Below are 23,086 nucleotides of genomic sequence, written 5' to 3'. Positions count from 1 at the left end.
ATAAAAAAAAGTAAAGCCAATGCTATTTTAAATTTTTAGCATTGAGGAATTCCCTGTTTCTTCAGGTTAAAAAAATCATACAATAAAATTTAAGCAGAACACTATTGTTGCATTCTACATAATACTTTTAAGGCATTGGAGAATACAGAATACATGAATTTTCTCTCTACAAACAGTTATATCTCAAGATCATTATGTGTGAACACTAGTCAAACTTGAAATCATAAAAGTAGAATGAGTTTATACTTTACTGGTTACCAATTTAGGGATTTAAATTTATAAATGATTTTCTTAATAAGACTTTCTATTTGACTTAAGGAACAGATGAAAAAACAATGAAATAGTTCATGTAGCACTTTTAAATTATTAGAGAAAATAACATCATGATTTATAGGAAACATTTATAAGCTATAAAAAAGCTCATAGAGGAAAAAATAAAAATATTTGTAATAACTCAATAGATGATATTCTAGTTTTATTGTGTATCACATTATTTTAAGATTACTCAAATAATTTGTATGTCAGAGAAGTTGCTTTGCATATGGGTTATAAAAGGTGTAATTTCAAACACTTTCTTCTGGTAATATGCATTAAACAAAGAAGGACTCAAAATGTAACATTACAAATATTGAAGTCTAGTGTTATGACTCACTTGGCATTGCTCATTTCATAAGAAAACTCATACAAATATAATCAGTGGTATATTAGATATGACTTAGGAGATTGGAGACTACTTCTAAATATACATTTTCATTTTCAATATGTATATACGTTTCATAAATATACATATTCATCTAGCATTTGCTCTTCCACAACAATCATTGTATTTGTTCACCTGCTGCCTTTTCATGGTGAGGTGAATAACAACTGCTCCTCTCTGTTTCCTTGGATTACTTGAATAAAAGCCTTTCATACAATCAGGGCCAGGCCCTCAGTTTAAGCTAATATTGTTGTATGATTTGAGAGAGATAATTTTGGTTTGGGGGCTTATTTAACTGAATTTTTATGGTGATTTTTATGGTGATTTTTAACAAAATACATTCATTTCTTTAACTTTTTAATATGGATTCGAATATTAGCTAAATATACAAGATAAATCAGAGGGCAATAATTTTAAAGAATGGGAAAACAAGATTGCTCAAATAAACCTATTCTGAAATGTATTTGTCTTGCGTTGACATTTCTGCTAGAATAGGTGACCAATTCCTTAATAACATGGAATTGGTTCCAGCCCCTGATTGTTCCAGATAGTAAACAATGGGACGCTCAAGCAACATCTTGGAATAAAAATTTAACTTTCATTGTCAAATGCATTTTTACCTGATACGACAGCAAGTGAAAGATTAAAGGACTAACACAAGTTTGAGGGTCTCAGTAATGAACAAATTTGATTGCCATTAGCTTCTCTTTTGCTTTTTACTATATATATGTATATATGGCAAAAACACTTCTGGATACTTTATCAATTGCTCATATGACATTTCTTGTTTTGATACTACAGCTAAGTCATATTTCCCTATTGAGAAGTGGGAAAAGTTAGGCCAATATGCCAATAGAAATATCTATGATAACACTACTCCTTTAAAAATCATTCTACTGATTTTTTTTAAATGACTTACCTCATTATGTCTGTGTGATATTCAAAGTTAAAGCTCATTTCTTTTTCCAGGTTGTAGGGAGGCTTCTGTGCTGACCATCTTCTGGCTTATTCATGAAAATGTCGTAAGCAGAGGAACGAGAGGCAGTGAGTAAAACAAACATAGAAACCCAGGAGAAAAGACGTGCCCTGGAGACCTGTGCTAATGGCAACGAAGGGAAAGGAAGGAAGGGCTCCTCCTCTGAAACCTTCCCCATGTTAGCATGGATAGCTCGCAGATCCCCTTTTCAGATGCTGAAATTGTACTTTAACCCAGAAATGTTTAGTCCAGAAATGTACTGAAACTAGTTTTTCCCCTGCATAAACAAGGCATGTCATGCGCTTGCATATCAATATAGCATATAGTGTGCAAAGATAATGTAGCTTCTTGACATCTCTGATGTATAGAGTTATACCAGGGCATAGAAATTTAATCTCCTGTTTATTTTAGTAACTGTTTAAAAAGGTTTAGTTTGGTTTTCAAATCAAGTAATAGAACAGAGTTGTTTTAAAAGCCCATTTTTATAGCAATTTCTGGCTAAAAGTCCTGAAAAAATAATCATGCTAGCAATATATAGCTGGTTCTGAGGGGAGATTAACCAGTCAGGAGAACATGAGCAGTTTTGCTGCTTTGAAATGATTGGCATTTTTTATGTCTCTATCCATGTGCAATAAGATGAAAAAGTAATATTTTCAGAATAGAGTGCCCAGAAATAAACTCACATAAATATACTCAACTGATCTTTGGCAAAGGAGCAAAGGCAATACAATGGAGAAGACAGTCTTTTCAACAAATAGTGCTGGAACAACTACATATCCACGTGCAAAAAAAAGGATCTAGATACAGACCTTACATCTTCTAAAAAAATTAACTCAAAATCAATCACAGACCTAAATATATAACATATAACTCCAAAACTTCTAGAAGATAACATAGAAAACAATCTAGTGACCTAAGGTTTAGCAACGACTCTTTAGAGACAACACCAAAGACACAATCCATGAAAGAAAGAATTGATAATCTGGACTTCATTAAAATTAAGTATTTCTGCCCTATGAAAGACACTGACAAGAGAATGGAAAGAGAAGCCACCTATTGGGAAAAATATTTGTAAAAGAAATATCTGTTATAGAATTGTTATCCAAAATGTACAAAGAATTATTTAAATGAACAATAAAAATAATACTATTAACAAGAGACCAAAGACCTTAACGGACACCTCACCAAAGAAGATATACATACGACAAGCATATGAAAAGATGCTCCACATCATATATCATCGGGGAAACACAATTAAAACATCAATGAGCTACCACTACAAACCTATTAGAATGGCCAAAATCCAGAACGCTGACTACAACAAATGTGGGTGGGAATGTGGAGCAACAGGAACTCTCACTTATTGCTGATGGTAATGCAAAATAGTACAGCCATGTGGGAAAATAGTTGGGCAGTTTCTCACAAAACGAAACATACTCTTACCATGTGATTCAGCAATTGTGCTTCTTGATATTTACCTCAAGGAGTTGAACCTTATGTGTACACAAAAACCTGCACATGGATGATTATAGCAGCTTCATTTATAATTGCCAAAACTTTAAGCAACCAAGGTGTCCTTTACTAGGTGAATGGATAAATTGTGGTACATCCAAACAATAGAGTATTATTCAGCATTAAAAAGAAATCATCTGTCAAGCCATGAAAATATGTGGAGGAACCTTAAATGCATATTACCAAGTTAAAAAACCCAATCGACAAAGGCCACATACTGTTTGATTCCAACTATATGACATTCTGGAAAAGGCAAAACTATGCAGGCAGCCAAAAGATCAGTGGTTGCCAGAGGTAACCGGGGAGAGCGGGATGAATAGGCAGATCCCAGAGGAATTTAAGGCAGTGAAACTACTCTGCATGCTACTTTGATTGTGAATGTATGTCATTATTAATGTGCCCAAGCCCATAGAATATAAACACCAAGAGTGAACCTTAATGTAAACTATGGATTTGGGATAATAATGACTTCTCATTTAGGCCTTTTTTTTTTTTCTTTGTGGCTCACTAAAATGTCTTGGGTTCACCTTATGTCTTACCTGTTCAAGATTTGGAGTCAGTCATTATTTTTAGACACTGTTCCTTCTAGAGAGCAGTGACAGTTTGAAATAAAGTTCTGAGTGCTAGGTATTTTCACTCCTATGAGAATGTTATCGCTTCTAGGCCACTTCAGTAGACAGAGCCAGGAAATAAATTGTTAAAAATTATAAATTTGGGTTGATATTTTGGGGTTAAATTTAATATATGGAGCTTTTTATAACTTTTTATTCTATATTTGTAACTTTTTAACACAGAAAAATCATTTTATAGTAACACTGTATTTATTTTAAATTACTTATTCTACAATATTCATAAGTGGTTTCAAATTATAATACCGGTATATTACTATTATAAATTTAAGTATAGATTTTGAAGTTTTCTCTGTAGTTTAAAATTTTTTAAATTTTTTGGTCTGTAGAAAGTATTCTATAAAGGATGGATATTTAGAACACTGTACTCAAAACTTATTTGAAATAATACTTCTCTCTGTGTAGCTATATTATAAATTTGATATATTGACTTATCTATATCTCTATGATTAATTGTTATTGTTTTTTCTGCTTTAGTTTTACATTAGAATATATAATCTTGATTAAAATAAAAAATAAGTAAAAATTATACTCAAAGTAATATGGTTTTTATTCCTATTGCTCCACCTCATTTCTACATCCATACATAGGTAACGAATTTCATTACTTTCTGGCTTATGTTTCCTTTGTTTATTTTAGAAACAGTAGGCAAATATGTGTGTAGGTAGATTAATTCATATTTTATTTTCATGCAACATTTCACATATTATATAAAATCCAGAGTCACTAAATTTTGTGTAAGAATAAATCAATGTCTTGATTTTTTCTACATAGTATTTCCTATAAATCATTTTATCTTGATACATAGAAATTTTCCTTATTCTTTTTCATGACTCTATATCATAGACCTTTTATTGCACCACTGTTTATTCAATATATCCCTTATAAACTAAAATTAAATGAAATTTTGCACCTACAAGTGAGGTCTAATGCGTATGTTGTTTGTATTTGAGGAGTTATATTCTATTATCCATTTATAAGAAGCTCTGTCTGTAAAATTACCAACAAAGTGTTTTTTCAAACTTTTGAATTTCTGCCCATCTTAGAAATAACAATGACATAGTAGTATTAATTTGAATTTCTCTCATTATCGGTAATATTGATACTTTCTTATTTAGTGGCCATTTTCCTTTTTCTTTTATTTTCTGTGATTGGCTTATTAATATCTGCTTTTTTTTTTTTTTTTTTTTTTTTTTTTTTGAGATGGAGTCTCGCTTTGTCACCCAGGCTGGAGTGCAGTGGCGTGATCTTAGCTCACTGCAACTTCTGCCTGCCAGGTTTAAGAGATTTTTCTGCCTCAGCCTCCCAAGTAGCTGGGACTACAGATACCTGCCACCACGCATGGCTAATTTTTGTTTTTTAATAGAGACGGGGTTTCACCATGTTGGCCAGGCTTATCTTCAGCTCCTGACCTCAAGTGATCGCCTGCCTTGGCATCCAAAGTGTTGGAATTACAGGCTCGAGCCACCGCACCCGGCCTATTAATGTCTTTTGACTTAGATACTCAAACTTTTTTTCAATTTTGAAAATATTTAGATGTCCAAAAGTAGTGAAGATGGTACAGAGTTCCCGTATACACTTCACCCTGTTTCCCAATGTCAGCATTTTACAATATCATTGTACATTTACTGAAACCAAGAACTTATCATTGTTACAATACTGTGAACCGAACTGCAGACTTTATTCAGATTTTACTAGTTTTCCACTAATATTATTTTTCTGTTCCAGTATACCGCATTGCATTTAGTTATCTCGTTGGTCTCTTCCAATCTGTAATTGTTTCTCAGTCTTTATTTTCTATGACTTGGATACTTTTGAAGAGTATTCGTCAGGCATTTTGGAAAATATCTCTTTGTTTGTGTTTGTCTGATGTTTTCTCATGACTAGACTGGGATACTGGGTTTTTAAGAAAAATACCATGAAGCCGAAGTGCGCTTCTCATCACACCACGTCAGAGGAATATGGTATAAACATGATTCATAACTTGTGATATTAACTTTGATTACTGGTTAGGATGGTTTTGATTTGGTTTCTTAACTATAAAATTACACTCCCCCAATTTTCATTTTCTATATGTTAAAAGTGAGTAACTAGGTTTAGTTTACACTCAAGAAAAGGAAAATTACACTCTACTTCTTGAAGGGAGGGCATCAAGGAATTGGTGGATATATGTTAAAACCATCATATTATTTTTTTAAAATTTCATGAATACACTTTTCAGACATGAAAATATCCTCTTTCTCTTTAAAGTTTTACCCACTTATTTTAGCATTTGCCTGTGGATCTTGCCTGTACCAATTATCATGTGATGTTCTAAGATATTTTTTCTTTTTCCCGTTCCTTCTACATTTATTCTTGGGGATTGTTCTGTAAAAACATATTTGTTCCTTAAAACTCATTTAGTTATTTATTGGGACATTTACTTTTATAAACATAGACTTACAAGTTTCTATTTTATTATTTCACTTATAATCTAACATTATTTTTATTTATTTTGTTGCTCAAATAGTTTCGGATTATTGGGAGTTCTTTCACACTGGCTCGTGTATTTTTTCTTTGACTATCTATTTTCTAGCATTACAGAATCCATTATACTGTACTTGTATTTCACCTGCCATGTTTCATGAGCATATAGACATGCAAAAAACTTTTTTATTTTGAAATATTTGTATGCTTACAGAATATTTACAAAAGTAGTGTGAAGTTTTGTTTTGTTTTTGTTTTGTTTTGTTTTGTTTGAGGCAGGGTCTCACACTGCCTTGTACAGTGTCAGGGTCTCACACTGTGGTCATACAGCGGCACAACCACAGATCACTGCAGCCTTGGCCTCTGGGCTCAAGTGATCCTCTCACCTCGACCTCTCAAAGAGGTAGGATTACAAGCATGAGCCACCGTGCCCACCCTCGAGTTTTAATACATCTGTCATTCAGCTTTTCCTAATGGTAACATCTTATGTAACCATAGTACAATTGTCAAAGGAAAGCAAATAATTCCTCCATCTTTTCTTATCATTTATGAACTTGACACTTTTGAAGAGTACTGGCAAAGCAGTTAGTTCACAGAATCACTACCCTCAATTGGGTTTATATGATGTTTTCTCTTTTTCAACTGAGGTTAAGTGTTTTGAGGAAAAATACTATAGGATTATTGAGTTGCATATTTTAAAACCTGCTTAAGTTCCAGTTTTCTTATCTATAAAATGAAATAAGTGCCCTCCTCATAGGTGTGCTGTGATAATTAAATGAGGCAGTAAATAAAGTGCTTAGCACAGGACTTGATGCAAAGTAAGGCTTTGATAAAATGTTAGGTGTACAGTTTCCATCATCATCATCATAGTTGTCATTGTCATTATTATTATCACTATTATCTTCATTTCCACCATTATTGTGTCAAGAGATAGGTATTGAACACCCAATAGTTTGGTCTTCTGGACTCAAGTGTCACACCTTGCCCTCCTCATACTCTTCCTACACATATCGACTATGTTAATCCATAAACAAACCAAATATATATTTGATCCACTTGATCAAGTTATCTCACTTCTTAAAATCTTTCTCTTATATCACGTAACTATCCATCACCTACAGAATTAAGTTTAAACTTCCTCATGTAACACCAAAGTCCTTTATGACCTAGATTCTGCTTCTTTAGGCTTATCTCCAACTAGTGCTTTGAAAATCTGCTTGCAGGTCCTCACATTAAAGACACTCTGTCTCCTCTTTGTGTCTTAACTCATAGTTTTCTCTGCCTGGCTATTTTTCCACAGCATTCCACTTCTGCCACCAACAAAATTCCATTATCATGTGAGATTCAACTCCAATTTAATCTCTCTCCAAAAGCTTTTTTTTCCTTTTATAACTTGTGATAATACCTGTTTCCTTTTCTTCCCATAACACCCATTCATGCATTCATTTATAGATTAAATAGATATTTCTTGAACACTTACTATATTCCAGGCTGGGTGTTAACTAGCAGCCTCGATAAGAGCAATCCTATAAGAAATAGGATTGCAGGTGTCCAACCAGAGAGCTATGGCAAGAATGATGACCAACTGTATACATTCTGGTTTGTTCTATATTCAGATTGCTGGCAGAGGTAGCAAAAAATAAATCTGTTTTGAGTCACTGAAGTTTTTAAAGGCAAACCCATTTAGAACTTTCTGAACACTTACACTCACTATTAATACTTATTTGAAGAGAGTCAGAAACTTAAGGGGTAAGCTTCCTTTAGAAAACTTACCCTCCAAGGATTAAAAAAGGGGAAGTCTTAAATTTATGTCTCAGCATTAACCAGGCTCTTCCCTACAAAGATGGATACTTGAGAACAAGGGCAAAAACATAACTTCAGGAGTAAAATTACTTGGAACACGTTATAGAAAGGAGAAATAAAATTTAAGGCTAAGAAAATAGGTTATGATTTATTAACCTGACCACGTATTCTTGCTTTTCAGAAGTTGCTCAGAGTGACCTTTGGCTATTTCAAAATATGCACCTCAAAAAATCATATTTGGAAAGAATAAGATTAAAACTAGATGGTGAAGTTTTAATAGATTCTTTCAGTCATTCAATTTCCTTTCTTTTTTATAAAGTGCAGTAAATTATTGTTCAATGATTCTGTTTTTGTCCTGTCTAAGCAAAAATATCCTAATTTTTCTTGACAATATCTGAACATTTTAATGGACCAGTTCACTTAGATGTTAGCCACTGTTTTTGAGAAAAATGAGAAGAGCTTGAAACTCTCTATGGATACCTATAGTGCCCTTAAATTCAGCTATAATTTAATCAATTATTAAAGAAATGTGGTCAATATGTGTAGAGTCAAGTAGCAATGATAAATTGACAATAATTGCTTTTTAAAAATTAAACTCCTATGTGCCAATGGCTATGCTAGGTGCTTTACATACATGATCTAATTTAACTTTTACAATAGTCCTTTAGATGAACTATTAATATATCCCTGTTGAGCAGCATCTCAAAGAGATTTTCACTTGCCTAGGGTCAGTTAGTTAACAGGGGGTCTGGGATTTAAATCTGTATATGCAGGATTTGAAATTCTGTGCTTTTTCCCTATATTTATTTGTTGTCATGCGGATGCTGGGATGAGGGCAAAAGTATGGAATAAAATGATAGCAGAGAGTCACCCTCACTTGGCCAAGCATCACAATAATTATGAGTAGCTTTTTCAGAATATAGAACTCCAGGATCCATTGAGATATAGTGAATCCTCAATGATTTTTAAAGGCATTGGGTGATTTAGATACATCCTGTCCATGGAAAAGGGTTGAGCAACCACTGAAATTGCATATTAACAAAACATCTGAATTATATTGTATAAAACACAAGGACATTTGTCCTTGCAGAGAGAAAAAACACAGCTTAGTGGGAGAATTACTTGGGAATCTTTATAGAAAGAAGGAAAAATTTATGGCTAAGAAATTAGGTTATGATGTATTAACCTGATCTCCTAATCTTACTTTTCAGAAGTTGCTTTGAATGACTTTTGACTATTTCAAAATGTGCACTTCAGAAGATTGTAATTTACTACCTCTGAAGTTATTCAAAAGAATTTGCTACAGGCTCTCAAAGGCAATTCCAAAATAGGAGTTTCAGAAATTATATGAGTAATGGAAGTTTTGTGTAGTTTCTCAAAGGAAGAGGCCAGGGCTTACTTGTATAGGTCTGACACAAGTTTCAAGAGCTTTTTCTATTTTTCAAACAACATATTTAAAATAATCACATAATTTTGTGTTAAAAAGTGAGTTTCCATATTGCTCAATTCACAGTTTAAAATGTGCCCCTATAGTGTAAAATAACAATATAAGATTGGACAGTCAATTGAAAGAAAATAAAAGAAATTTGGCATTATAATTAAGGGATAATAAACATGTTTAAAAATGAGAGTTCGGGTTTTTGTATTTTATTGATATATATATCATATAGTTTAATATATAGGGAACAATTTGTAGAATCCCAGGTCTGGGAGGATCTTTACCCTCTAGCCCCACTTCCCATTCTTTAGTTGAAACCCTTTTTCAATATTGTTGTAGAGATGAGATAATATGTGATCAGACACATCTAGTGATAAAAATTTAATTTCTTGAGTATCCCTTTTAATCTTAATACACTCTTGATATAAAGAAATTTCTTCTTTTGAGATGAAATCTGCTTTCTTCTTGCATCTACCTATTGTTTTCTGCTCAACTCCCTAACACCCTACCAACTAGATTACCTTCCTTTGCCACACTCTAACCTTAAGGGTTCTGGTGATTGCTAAAATGACTATCCTTCTTCTTTAAACTAGTCATTTCCATTCCTTTAATGTCTTTATACAGCATGGCTTCAAGCCACTTCATTCAGGATGTGCTCCCTTAAAACGATCTTAGTTTCTCTATATCCCTCTCAAATGTGTGTATCCACAAGCATTTTGAAATAAAAAAAAGTTCACTAGATACTTTGTATTTATGATTGCATAATAATGGAATATGATGTAGTAGAAGGACATCTCATCTGTCTAGGTTAGGATTTTTTTGGTTATTTCTCCTTTCATGTTTGTCTTTCTCCATTGGACTATTAGCTCTCTGAAGGGAACAGAATTTATTTTTTGGTCATTAGTATTCCCCATGCCTACCATAGTGCCTGTGCTGTGCACAGTTAGTATTATATTTATATCCACTAGTTGAACAGATGAACGGATGGATGTTAAGGTCTGTGGCATAATTGTGATTTTAATTCAATAATAAATTACTTTTACTTTCAGTTGGGCTCTGATACAAACTGGTTCATAATAGTCAATCTCATAATCTATTTTTTCAAAGAGCTACAAAATCTTTCTAGTATGACTTTTTTTACAAAGAAGAAAACATCACATATCAAGAGGATATATCTTGGAGGATGAGGTGATTTTTACTTGTGTAGTAACCAAGTTATTGATGTCTTTTTTCCCTTGCAATTTTTTTTTACTGGTCTGTCACTTTGGACTGACATAAGTATTAGGTGATTATTTAGCTGATTTGAAATAGCCTTGATGTCATGGTCTCAATATTTTAATCAATATTATGGATGAGTAGAATTATGAGAGGCTGATCAATGTACAAATAGCATAGATATGGAATATGCTGCAGATACGCTGGAATCTTAATCACAATTGATCTCAGCAGGTTGGAATAATGCTGTAATTTCCTCCCTTTTAACCTAATGCCTAGAAAAGATACAAGAATAAGTCATAATTATATAGCCAGACTTGAAAACTCATGGCGGGCCAGAAGCTATGAAGACATCGAAGAGATGGGAAGCAGATAGGAAGTGGCATCAATCAGCTGAGTTTTCACAGTAAGCTTTGAAGACCATTTTAGAAATCATGCAGGGCACCTGTGGGAGAACCTTGTCCCATAAAATGGCACATAATGAAACAAGTGAAAGAGATTCGGGGCCTAGAAAGGTTTTGCTAATGCTGAAAAGGGAACCAAGTACTATCTTAGGCTGCATTAATTGAATAAGGGAGGTGGTAGCCCTGTTTCCTATGGATGTACGGAGTTTTACATTCTTTATCAGGAGTCATTATTAATAAAACATGATTAAAAGCTAATACTTCTCAAAGAGTAGCAGCTGAGATGGAGAGAAATTTTAGATTTTCTCATTTGAGAAAGAACTAAGGAGATTGAAATAATCATTCTGAACTCTGTGTATACTTTGGAATCATTGGAGATTTGTGTTTATTTTTAATACACATATGGATACTCCTCCTCTGAAGGATTCTTACGTCTTAGATCTGGAATGAGCAGAGTATATGCATTTTAAAAACATTTTTACAGATGGTTCACATTTATACCTCTGGTTGAGAATCATCAAACTAGAAGTAGCTTAGAAAAGAATATTAAGTAGGATATAATGATTGTCTACAAACACAAAAATGACAAAGTTACTACTCACCGAATCCCCTGGGAAAGCCTGTTGCTCGATTTCCACATGGGGTTTTTTACAAATTCTAAAATTAATAGCTAACTAGATGTGGGCCAAGGGAAATGGCTTTTGGGTAACTAGTGGGCTGGGGTAAATATTGCTGGCATAGAAGCATTGTGCTTCCTTTTCTCTATATTCTACATTCTCTTTTCAATCCCCACTTCAACACTCTTCTGTGCCAGGGTAGCCCAGGCCCTTGGGGGTGATATGGGTCTGAACTAGGACTAGGACTAGGGTGGGACTAGACCTTAGATAATTATGCATGGTTTACAATTTAGCAAAGATATCAAATTCATTAGCTCTTTATTTAGAACCTTTCTCTCATTATTGCCACAGCAATATCAGATTTGTAAACAGACTTAACTCATTGAGAAGTTAAGTCACTCATCTGTCCTGCAATCTCGGTCAACTTGGTGTTTGAAAGGTGAGATAATTTTCTGCTTTGAAAAGGTCTGCAATATTTCCTTTTTATTACAAAGTAGTTAAAGGCAGTCATGCATGCCCACAGTTCCTTCACTCTTCCATCTCTGTCCACTATACTTTACTCTCCAAATTTAGTAGCTCATGGACAAATGGGGGATTTTTCTGGTTGTGTTTGTAATGATCTGACCTTGAAGATGAGGAAAGGTAAGGCAGGGAGTTTAGGAATTTTCCTCTCAAATATTCTTATGATTTTCTCACCTAGGAAAAGGGTGGCAGAGATCATATGATGTCTAGCTTAGAATGTGAGCATACTTTGGCTTTAAACTTACAATGGTTCAAACATAGTTTTACTCTAGTATCTGAGACTTGCCTAGAAGGTTGTTTCACTTGCTTGAATGTTACCACAGATTGTCTTCCTAAATAAGCTAAAGCAGTCAGGCTCATAGTGGTCTCACAGCCCTGAAAGAAAAGAACCAGTAAGATCAGACAGGTCTGCTTCTCATAGGTAGAGTGGGGGCAATGTTGGGAGAGAATGGACCTGTGATGAGGAGGTGGAATGGACACCTCACATTTGTGCCTTCAGAAGGGAATCTGGGACCCAAATATACCCTGCCTAGAAGAAAACCACATAGTTAAAAATAAAGGCTCAGTGCAGACAACTAGTTAGCCAAAGCATCTTTTATGTTCCCTCTGTCAACAGTCCTATCTATCCTAAAGAAGAAAGAATACTTTCTTAGGTATTCTTTAGGACCAAGAAGATGAGAACAGAGAATTAAGTATCTGGTTACTTTTATCTTTTCCATTTTTGTCTGCAGCAGACAAACAAATAGGCTCTTCTCCACTGCTCCCCTCATTTATCTTGGTATTGGTATAAAATATTTTTATAATGTGTTACTTAATTCCTCAGTCTGTAAAACTAACCTCCTACTATTACTTTTAAGAAAAGTACCAATAGAAGTTTTTCCCTCAGCTCAGGATGAATTTAATGGGACTCTTGAAGCCATGTTCATATTTTAAGCCTCTCATTTAAAAAATAAACCTCTTAGGCTTTATTAAAGAAATTTCAGACATGGTGGATGTAGATGAAGTTAGTGTGAGTGTGGAGTATATTTTGGAACATACAGCTGTCTCAGGGCTCCTACATTTTATACCAAGAGATGAAAACACTACCAAGTCCTGATGATGGCACTAAGAGCAGACTCTTGTATTAAAATCTCCATCACTCCTGAGGTTTTCCCAGCTATAACTCCTATATGCACAAAGGGCCCTTTAAAATGAGTTAATGACTTTGATTTTGTATCACCAGCTCCACTTATTTATCGATATTCTTACCCTCAAAAATCTATTTCAGGCCGGGTGCTGTGGCTCACGCCTGTAATCCCAACACTTTGGGAGGCCAAGGCGGGCGGATCACAAGGTCAGCAGATCGAGACAATCCTGGCTATCACAGTGAAACCCCGTCTCTACTAAAAACACAAAAAATTAGCCGGGCGTGGTGGCAGGTGCCTGCAGTCCCAGCTACTCGGGAGACTGAGGCAGGAGAATGGTGTGAACCCGGGAGGCGGAGCTTGCAGTGAGCAGAGATCCCGCCACTGCACTCCAGCCTGGGCGACAGAGCCAGACTCCTTCTCAAAAAAATAAATAAATAAAAATCAATTTCATCACTTCTAAATGATTGACAGAGAACGTTCCTATCAGTAAAGTCATAATGCATGGTTATTTTATGTTTGGGCCTTGGAGTAATCGGAACCTAGGCTTGAATTCCAACCCCTACATTAATTAGGATGACCTAGAGCAAGCTACTTAACCATCCTGATTCTCAGGTTCCTCACTGTAGAAAGGAAATGATGTTCAACCTCAAAGGGAAAAGACAGAGTATCTATTAAGCGCTTGCTGTAGAGTAAGCAGCAAATAAATATTGGCTCATATTTTGATGGTCACTTAACTTACAGAACAATCTTCTTGTTTTCTTTTTTTCATCAGTTAAGCTGAGGTATTAAAAGTCATAGCAATGATGATTTTAAAAGTTATTGATAACATCAACTAAGAAGAGGTGAAAAGTCAGACTGCAAAGCAGTAAGACAAGGTGTTTATTGGGGTCTTAGGAATTGCAATTTGGGAGACACAGATTTAGCTAGAAGCCAAATTGTGTTCTGAAGAGAGGGAGGAGTGTAGGGGTTTTTGTGTGTGTGTGTGTGTGTTTTGTTGTTGTTGTTTTTTGTTTTTTGTTTTTTTTTAGAAAGCTCAGGGAAATTACACAAGTTGTTTTGAAAGAATTATCATTCGTGGAGGTAGCTGTCATAGCACATGGGTCCATAATTCATTGGTTGTTGCCATTGAGGAGCTGCAGTGCTAGAGAAATTCAGCTGTTTCCAGGATGTTGTGGTCTGGTGGTTTGGCCCAGTTTAAAAGTTCCAGGCAAGTTTCTATAGTAAGTTTCTGGGTTTTGTTTTTTTGTTTTTTGATTTTTTTTGCATGGTTGCAGGTCTTGCAGGCAGTCGTTAGAATGGCTTCTTGACTCTGTTTTAGAGCTCTGAACTTGAGTGATGACATTTTGTATATCACATTTCACAATAATAATTGTAATTTAATTTTACTTTTACTATAGTGGTAAATTTATGTGTATCATCTGGCATATAATAAATATTCTTATCCTCATGTTTCTGAGGAGGAGAGCAAAACTGGAAATTAAAGCTAAATATTCTAAGTAAAATGTATACTAACCCCCACTGCCTTATCCAAAAGAAATCCTCTATGCTGTTTTTGAATTTCACTTTTTCCGTTATCTTGTTTTGATTAAACTTGGCCTTCTTCACAATGAATGCTATAAAAATCCAACTCTGAGACAGTAGTGGAAAAGATAACTTTAGGGGATGATATAAGCTGGAAACACATTTTGTTTATAGCACTCACTTTATCCCAGGGCGTTCTAGATAGAATGAGGGCTGCCTCAGGCCACTGGCTTTTCAGGTATTCATTAATCCTGAAGAAAGCTTCAGGTTGGGGTCATTACTGCTTAATTACAGTTTGTGATTACTGGCACATTCTTCAGTGACCTTATTCTGTGTGTTGGCCTGTTTGTTCACAAGAGAATCCATGCAGCTGGAAATTTTGGCTGACTAGAAAGTTTAAATGAGGATTTTTTTGGCTTGAATTGAAGGCTGTTCTTGCTGAAATGTCAACACATTTTTCTCCCATCTGGATATAGTTAATCACGGTGCTTGCTTTTATATACTTTTTTTAAATAAGCTTTGCTTTTGAGGTGTGCTTGAACTTATCGAAATGCTGTTTTAAAGCAGAGCTTCGAGCAGAAGTGCTCCTCTATCATTATTTACTCTTTGTGGGCATAACAGGGGAGGTTTTCTCATGAACACTTCAGCATCTTCAAACCTGTAATCTAAGCGACATCCCAGACTATGAAAAAATTGGAGGAAATTTAAATTTTATGAAGAATCTAAGAATAATATTGTTCTACAGTCATAGAAAAGGAGACCTGATGTAGTAGCAAAGATAACTTGGCTAGGAAATGGTAAATCTGGCTGGATTTTATGCTGAATTGCAGCTGATTACTGGGCAAAATAGTTTTACTTCCTTATTCACACGTTATTCATGCCACAGATACTTATTGAGTGCATCCTTTGAGCTACACATTGGGGAAGATATTGTGGATACCAAACTCTGTGAAAACTGGGATAGTGCTTTCTCTTTCGTGATTGTATCTATGATACCTTCACAGTGTGTGACAATACATAAACAAATGAGTATGGCTGGGCTCCAGTAAAATTGTATTTGTGGACAATGGAATTTGAATATCATATAATTTTTTGTATGTCATGAAATTTTTATTTTGAGTTTTTTCAACTATATAAAAATGTGAAAACTATTCTTAGCTTGTGGACTGTACACAGATAGCATGTGTACATGGCCTATGGGCTGTAGTTTAGCAACCCCTGATGTATACCACAAACAAAATAAAACAGTAGCATGATCACTGCTAGTAATAGATCTTCTGGGTTTTATGGGAGCATATGGAACTCTTGAGTGTCCGGGTATTGCTTAAGGAAATGATGGCTTCTATGCTGGAACCACAAAAAGACAAAGGATAAGCCTGTTAAAGCCAAGGAGAAGAGTATGTACAAGAGCCCAGAGGCAGGAGAATAAAGTATGACCAGAGTGTAAGATGGGAAATAGTGAGAAACGTGCAGTCTATAGAGGTAAGCAGGGGCCATATTATGAATAGCCTTGTATGTCGTATAAAGGATCTTGGAGCCGTAGGAAGCCTCTGGAAGGGTTTAAGTATTAAGATTAAATCTGCAGTTTAAAATGTCCCTATGGATGCACATGGAAAGTGGAATAGACATAGCTGTGTCCAGTATAATTTTACTTATAAAAACAAGTGGCAGGTCAGATTTGGCCTGTGGTTTATATTTTGCTAAACCCTACTCAAGAGTCTGACAGCCTGATTACAGTCTGATTTCCTAACTGACTGTTGTTTGTTTGTTTGTTTTGTTTTTGTTTTTTCTGTTTGTTTATTTTGGCAAATTACTAAAATTCTTTAGGATCCTGTTCTTGTGAACTCTTCTTTTCAAGGAAAGTTCCATCAGAAGGCCATAAATCTAAAGGAAGATTGGAAAAACTTAAAACTTTCATTTACTATGTTTAAAGAAAGCAGTAACTCTGGGTAAATGTCAGACTAAAGCTACTTTATTTCATTTCATTCAATGCTATTACCACCTTTCCCCAGGGAATCTGTCCTTGTGTAGGGTAATTTGCCCCATTACTAGTTTTGATATTTCCTTTTCCTCATGTCTGGGTCATGTTTCCCAGCTCATGCTATTGAGGTTCCTGCATGACATTGGCCACACTGACTTGAGTTGTAAGATGGTCAGCTAGTTAACTTGAAATCTAGGCTTAGTTTTCGAATTTCAGTAACTTCAAATCAAGTAGAGGGGAGGGAGGGATGAAGAGAGGCTGGTTAATAGATACAAATATACACTTAAATAGAAGAAATAAGACCTGGTGTTCAATAGATGAACAGAGTGACTTAATTAATATTAATCAATTGTACATTTGAAAATAGCTAGATGAGAATAATTTGAATGTTCCTGGTGTAAAGAAAAGATAAATAAGGTGGTGAACATCCAAGTTACCCTAACTTGATTATATGAATGTATCCAATTAGCACATGTATCCCCAAAAATGCACATCTAATATGTATCAGTGAAAAAAATTCAAGTAGAGAATGGCAAGGACTATTTGCCAGATTATTTAATTTTAAAGACATTTTGCCAATTTTGATACAAAAAATAACAATTTTTCAAGTGGTGAGATCCCAAAGCTTACCTAGAATTCAAATGTATATGAGAAGCAAAGTGACATAAAATGACAGACTCACATGAAAGCACTAATAAAGATGAATATGAGAAGACTCTATAGAAGTAAAGGCTTCTTTTTTATCAGAGGATTTAGCACAAAAATCCAAGGTTGAAAGTTTTGGCTATAAGAATAGATATTAGAAGTTTGAAAAGTCATGAACTTATTGATGTTCTGAAAAATTTGTGTAATTATTATTTTTTATTTTAAAAAAGAAAAAAAACCAAGAGATCTTTACAAAGTACATTAGCATATGTAATGTGTAGAAGAAAGATTCCTGAACTGGAGGGCTGATAAGACCAGGGTTACAGTCTGTTACTCACTAGTTGCTGTTTATCTTTGAGCAGGTGATATGATGCCCTATGAAATGAGAAGGAAGGGGGTATTACTGTATTACTGTCTAGCCTTCAAATTTGCTCCCTACCTCTGCCACCTCATCATTCCAGAGCAGATGTAGAATGTCAGTAAGGGTAATTTTCCCAAACATGAGTCAATGTGCATGCTTAAAACATTAGTACTATTTATAATACTAATATAACAATTAATACAATATTATATTAGTACAATTATGCTAACAGCAATTATTCATAAGTTAACAACTCAAAAAATGTTTAAAGTAAATCATACATTGATTGAAAGGCTTATATTGTATAGATGAAATTCTTCCAAAATGTATCTGTAGATTTTAATCTCAATCAAGGTCCTAGCAAGTAAATTATTTTTCCACTTGGGATACCAAGAACTCAAAATACTGTTACCCCTAGCCTAACAATGAGAAAAAGCCAGATAATCTACAAAATCACAGCTTTTATTATAGCCATCAGAGAGTCCTGAGGTCACAAGACAATGAAGGAAACTGAATTCTGAATAGTAACAGATCCCTTGATATAGGGAGGGCTGACACAGACCTTTTCAACTTTTACAGAGGATGGGAAGAATAAACAGCTTTCATAGAAGCATGTCAGAAAAAAAGTTAGCTAAGAATGTAAATGCTTTTTAAAGGCCAAGAGTGGGTTAAGATTTCAGTTTAGATAAATGGAGAGCCCCAAACACAAGGAGCATTTGCCCTAACTCACAAATTGTTCTCCATGGGCCGCTACTAGGTGCTCACAGAGAGACTGGGTGCAAGGCAAGAGGCTGGAAAGCCCCGACCCTTGGCCTATAGTGGGGTAGATGCGCAGGAGCTAACTAAATGCACGGAGTGACAGGCAAAAACACTGTCCACTTCTGCAGATCCTTCTTCCATAGGGAACAAAGGGCTTCAGAGACTGAGAGAGGACAGAAAACACTTACCATAAGGAATGCTGAAGAAAGAGCAGAAAAACCTCTTGGGTCAAGAATCGTGAACCAGTACAAAGCAGAGATATGTTATCACTTGTGGAGGACCAGAAAACCATCCCTTGCCAGACAATTGACACAGATTTTAAAAAGAGTTTGGGTGCTATGGGAAGGAGAAGGAGAAGGGAAGGAATGCTAAAAATACCTCATTCACAAGACTCATATGAAGAAGTGTTGCCTTACTTAGCCTGAGGTTGAACCAGGGGAACAAGAATCCTCCTCACCCCCACCATGCAGCTAACACTAAGTAACCAGCAGAAGCAAACCGCTGACGGAAAAGGGTTTAAAGAGACTCCTTCTGTGATTCAGACATTCAGGAACTGCTGAAATGGAGGGATAGAAAAAGAATAATAGAGCCCCTCCAGCAGCCCCATCCTCTGTACGGAAGATGGCAGCCCAATGCTGAAGGTATTTGACGACTGGGTCACTGAGGATAATGACAGCAACAAAAAAAGCTAAACCCAACTCAATTATTGACTAGATTGAGTTAAACTCTCCGTGTACTAACAACCTGAGAGAACTCATTTCTAGGAATAAATACTATTTGCCTCAGACTCTACCGCTATTTGATACGTTATGTTTAGCATCCGATCAAAAGTTATGTGACTCACAAAAAGAAAACGAAAGACCCGTTGTAAAAAAGATAAAGTAATTTGCAGAACTAGACACAGAGAGAATCTAGCTATTAGAACAATTAGATAGGAGTTTAAGATTACCAGAATTAACAGGTTAAAATATCTAATAAAAAGGGTGGACAATATATATGAGTGAATGGAGACTTTCAACAGAGAGATAAAAATTAGTTTAAATGGCAAAATATTAGAAGTTAAGAAAAATGGGCTATCAGAGGTGAAGATTTCCTTCAACAGGTTGATCAGAAGACTAGACACATTTGAGGAAAGAGTGAGCTTGGAAGTAGGCTAATAGAAATTACCCAAAATAAAACACAAAGAGAAAAACAATGCTAAAACAAAACAAAACAAACAAACAAAAAAGCCAACATAACACCCCAGGGATGTGGGTCAATATCAATTGGTCTAAAATATTAACTAATTGGAATCTCAGAAGGAGAAAAGATATAGAAATAAGCAGAATAAATATTTGTATAAATAATGGCTGAGGATTTTTCAAAATTAATGAAAAACAGATCTATGTTGTTCAAAACAGAGCATTCAACAAATAACAGATCCATGAAGCTCAGAGTACCCCACAAAGAATGTTTACGGTGTAAACATGTCTGTATATGTCATAGACAAACTGCTGAAAATCAAAGATAAGAAGAGATCAGTGTAGGCAGCTGAAGAAACGTGAACATTTTAAACATGCTGTCTCTACATATGAACACACAGTGTCTCAGTCCATCCAGGCTCCTATAATAAAATATTAGAACCTAGGTAGTTTAAAATCATAATAAATTTATATCTCACAGTAGTGGGTAGTGGAGTAGTGGAGATTGGGACATTCAAGATCAAGGCATCAGCAGATTCAGCATCTGGTGAAGGCCCACTCTCTGGTTTATAGATAGCACACTCTAGGTGTGTTCTCACATGGCAGAAGGTGCTAGCTAGCTCTCTGGGGTCTCTGTTATAAGAGCCACCGTGTTAGTCTGTTTTTCACTGTTATAAAGGAATACCTGAGACTTGCTAATTTGTAAAGAAAAGAGGTTTATTTGGCTCACGATTCTGCAGATGGTACAAGCATGGTACTTGCATCTGCTTGGCTTCTGGTAAGGCCTCAGCAAGTTTTTACTCATGGAGGAAGGTGAAGGGGAGCAGGTGTGTCACATGGTGAGAGAGAGAGAGAAGAAGAGAGAGGGGCGGAGGTGCCAGCTCCTTTGAACAACCATCTCTTGTGTGTGAATTAATAGAGCAAAAACTCACTCTTTACCAAGGGAAGGGCACCAAGCCATTCATGAGAGATCCACCCCCATGACCCAAACACTTCCCACTAGCCCCACCTCTTACATTGGGGATCATGTTTCAGCATGAGATTTGGAGAGGACAAACATCCAAATGATATCAGGCACTAATTATAATCATGTGGGTTCTACCCTTATGACTTGATCACCTCCCAAAGGCCCTTCTACTAATTCCATCAACTTGGAGATTAGGATTTCAATGTATGAATTTGGGAGGGAAAAGTATTAAGTCTATTGGAGCATAGGTCAATAAGAAGTAAAAAGATAGATTATATTCTATCTTTATAGATTATAAAGTGTTCAACAGATCAACAGAGTGACTTAGTTAACGTTACTAAAATTCTTCAGTTAACTTACAGGTTTGTTTTTGTTTTTGTTTTTACTAAATCTCTTCTTATCTTTATAGATTAGAATATAGATTATATTCTAATCACTAATTACAAGAATACTGGAGTGGCTGTATTAATGGAAGACATAATAGACTTCAAAATTAAGGATATTACCATGGATAAAAAGGGATATTACATAATGATAAGTAAATTAGTTCATCAAGAAGACATAACAATCTTAAATGTTTATGTACCCAATTACAAATCTTCATATATGTATGTATATATCTATTCCAAAGTATATATGCATATATGTGTGAGTATATATATATATAAATATATATGTATCCCAATGAAATGCTCAAAAGAAAAATTGGTAAATCTACAAAGATAGTTAAAGATCAACATTGCTCTGTCTAATTAATAGAAAAAGCAGACAAAAATCAGTAAGGCTGTATAATACCTGAACGACACGATTAACCACTTGACTAAAATGACATTCAGAGAACAGTTGTTTTAATAACAGCAAAATACACATCTTGAAAGTACATATAAAATATCTACTGAGATATTTTATATTCTTGGCTGTCAGATAAAGCACATCAAATTTCTTGAATGGACTTATGCTAGAAAAATATACGGTGAATCTTCATATATTTGGAAATTAAACCACATATTTCTAAACAACTATTATATCAAAAAGGAATTTAAAAGGGTCATTAGAAAACAATTTTAATTTAATGAAAATCAGAATATATTATACTTTATGTTATGCAGCTAAAGCAGTGCTTGAAGGAAAATTTATAGCATAAAATGCTTACACTTGAAAAGAAGAAAGATTTAATGTGATTTATCTTACTGTGCTAAGGTTCCACTTTAAGACAATAGCAAAATAAAGGCAAACTAAATCCAAAGCAAGCAAAAAAAGAGGATATAATGAAGTTAGGAGTTAAACTAAAAGTAATTTTAAAAATAGGGAAAATCAATAAAGTCAAATGCTCTTTCTTGGGAAAGATCAAATTGATAGACTTCTAGACACAGATGATAAATAGCAAAGAAATGTTATGACTAGATCATACAGACCTTGAAGATATTAATAAGAAAATATTATGAATATCTTTATTGTAATAAATTTGATGGCATGGATTAAATGGATCAATTTATAGAAAGACACAATTTACCAAAGCTAATTCAAGAGAAGGCAGATAACTTAAATAGCCTTCTGTCTGGCAAAGATAATCTTTGCACAAGAGCACTCCAAAAAAAGATGGCTTCTCTGATTAATTTTACTAGAAATTTACATGCTACAACAATTCTTCCAGATAATAGAAGAAGGAGGAATAGAATACTTCCAATTCAATTTAGGAGGCAAATATTATCCAAATACCAAAATATAGACAAAGACATTACAAGAAAAGAAAACTATAGGTCAAGATTTCTTACAAACATAGATGCAAAAATCCTTAAAAATAACATGACAAAATGGAATCCAGGAATAAATAATGATAATGCATCATAACCAAGTAGGATTTATCTGAGAAATGCAAGGTTGGTTCAACATTGAAAAATCAATATATATAATTCATTCAAACAGACATAAAATCTACCAGGTTACTCTTTAGAAATTGATAAACTGATTCTAAAATTTATTTTGAAATTGGAAATGTCAAGAATAGTCAAATCGTGAACCCAATTCTCAAAGAAAAAGAAAACCAAAGACTAACAATGCCAGATGGCAAAATTACAGTAAATAAGACAATGTAATATTGGCACCAGGACAAACCAATAGAACTGAAGTGCAGTTCCAGGAACAGGCCAAGACACATGTAGTCACTTAATTTATTACAAATTTTGCAATGTAGCACTGTGGGAGGAAGGTTGGTCTTTTCCACAAGTACTTGGTTCACTGAATATACAGATGAGGAAAATA

The 23,086-nt window shown here is 34.6% G+C and overlaps 1 long non-coding RNA gene across 1 annotated transcript in view; it reads right to left on the bottom strand.

The window, feature by feature from the left end:
* Positions 1 to 1,794, bottom strand: part of LOC134758021 (uncharacterized) — a 38,075-nt gene extending 36,281 nt beyond the window's left edge. Inside the window, exon 1 of the long non-coding RNA XR_010132717.1 lies at positions 1,620 to 1,794. This is a non-coding gene — a long non-coding RNA (uncharacterized lncRNA). The remainder of the gene's footprint in view (positions 1 to 1,619) is intronic.
* Positions 1,795 to 23,086: the final 21,292 nt, after the last annotated feature.

Source organism: Gorilla gorilla, chromosome 2 (assembly GCF_029281585.2).
Source record: "Gorilla gorilla gorilla isolate KB3781 chromosome 2, NHGRI_mGorGor1-v2.1_pri, whole genome shotgun sequence".
Taxonomy (NCBI): Eukaryota; Metazoa; Chordata; class Mammalia; order Primates; family Hominidae; genus Gorilla; species Gorilla gorilla.
Note: the sequence above shows the minus strand (reverse complement) of the source record. Positions and strands in the feature narration are given on the sequence as shown.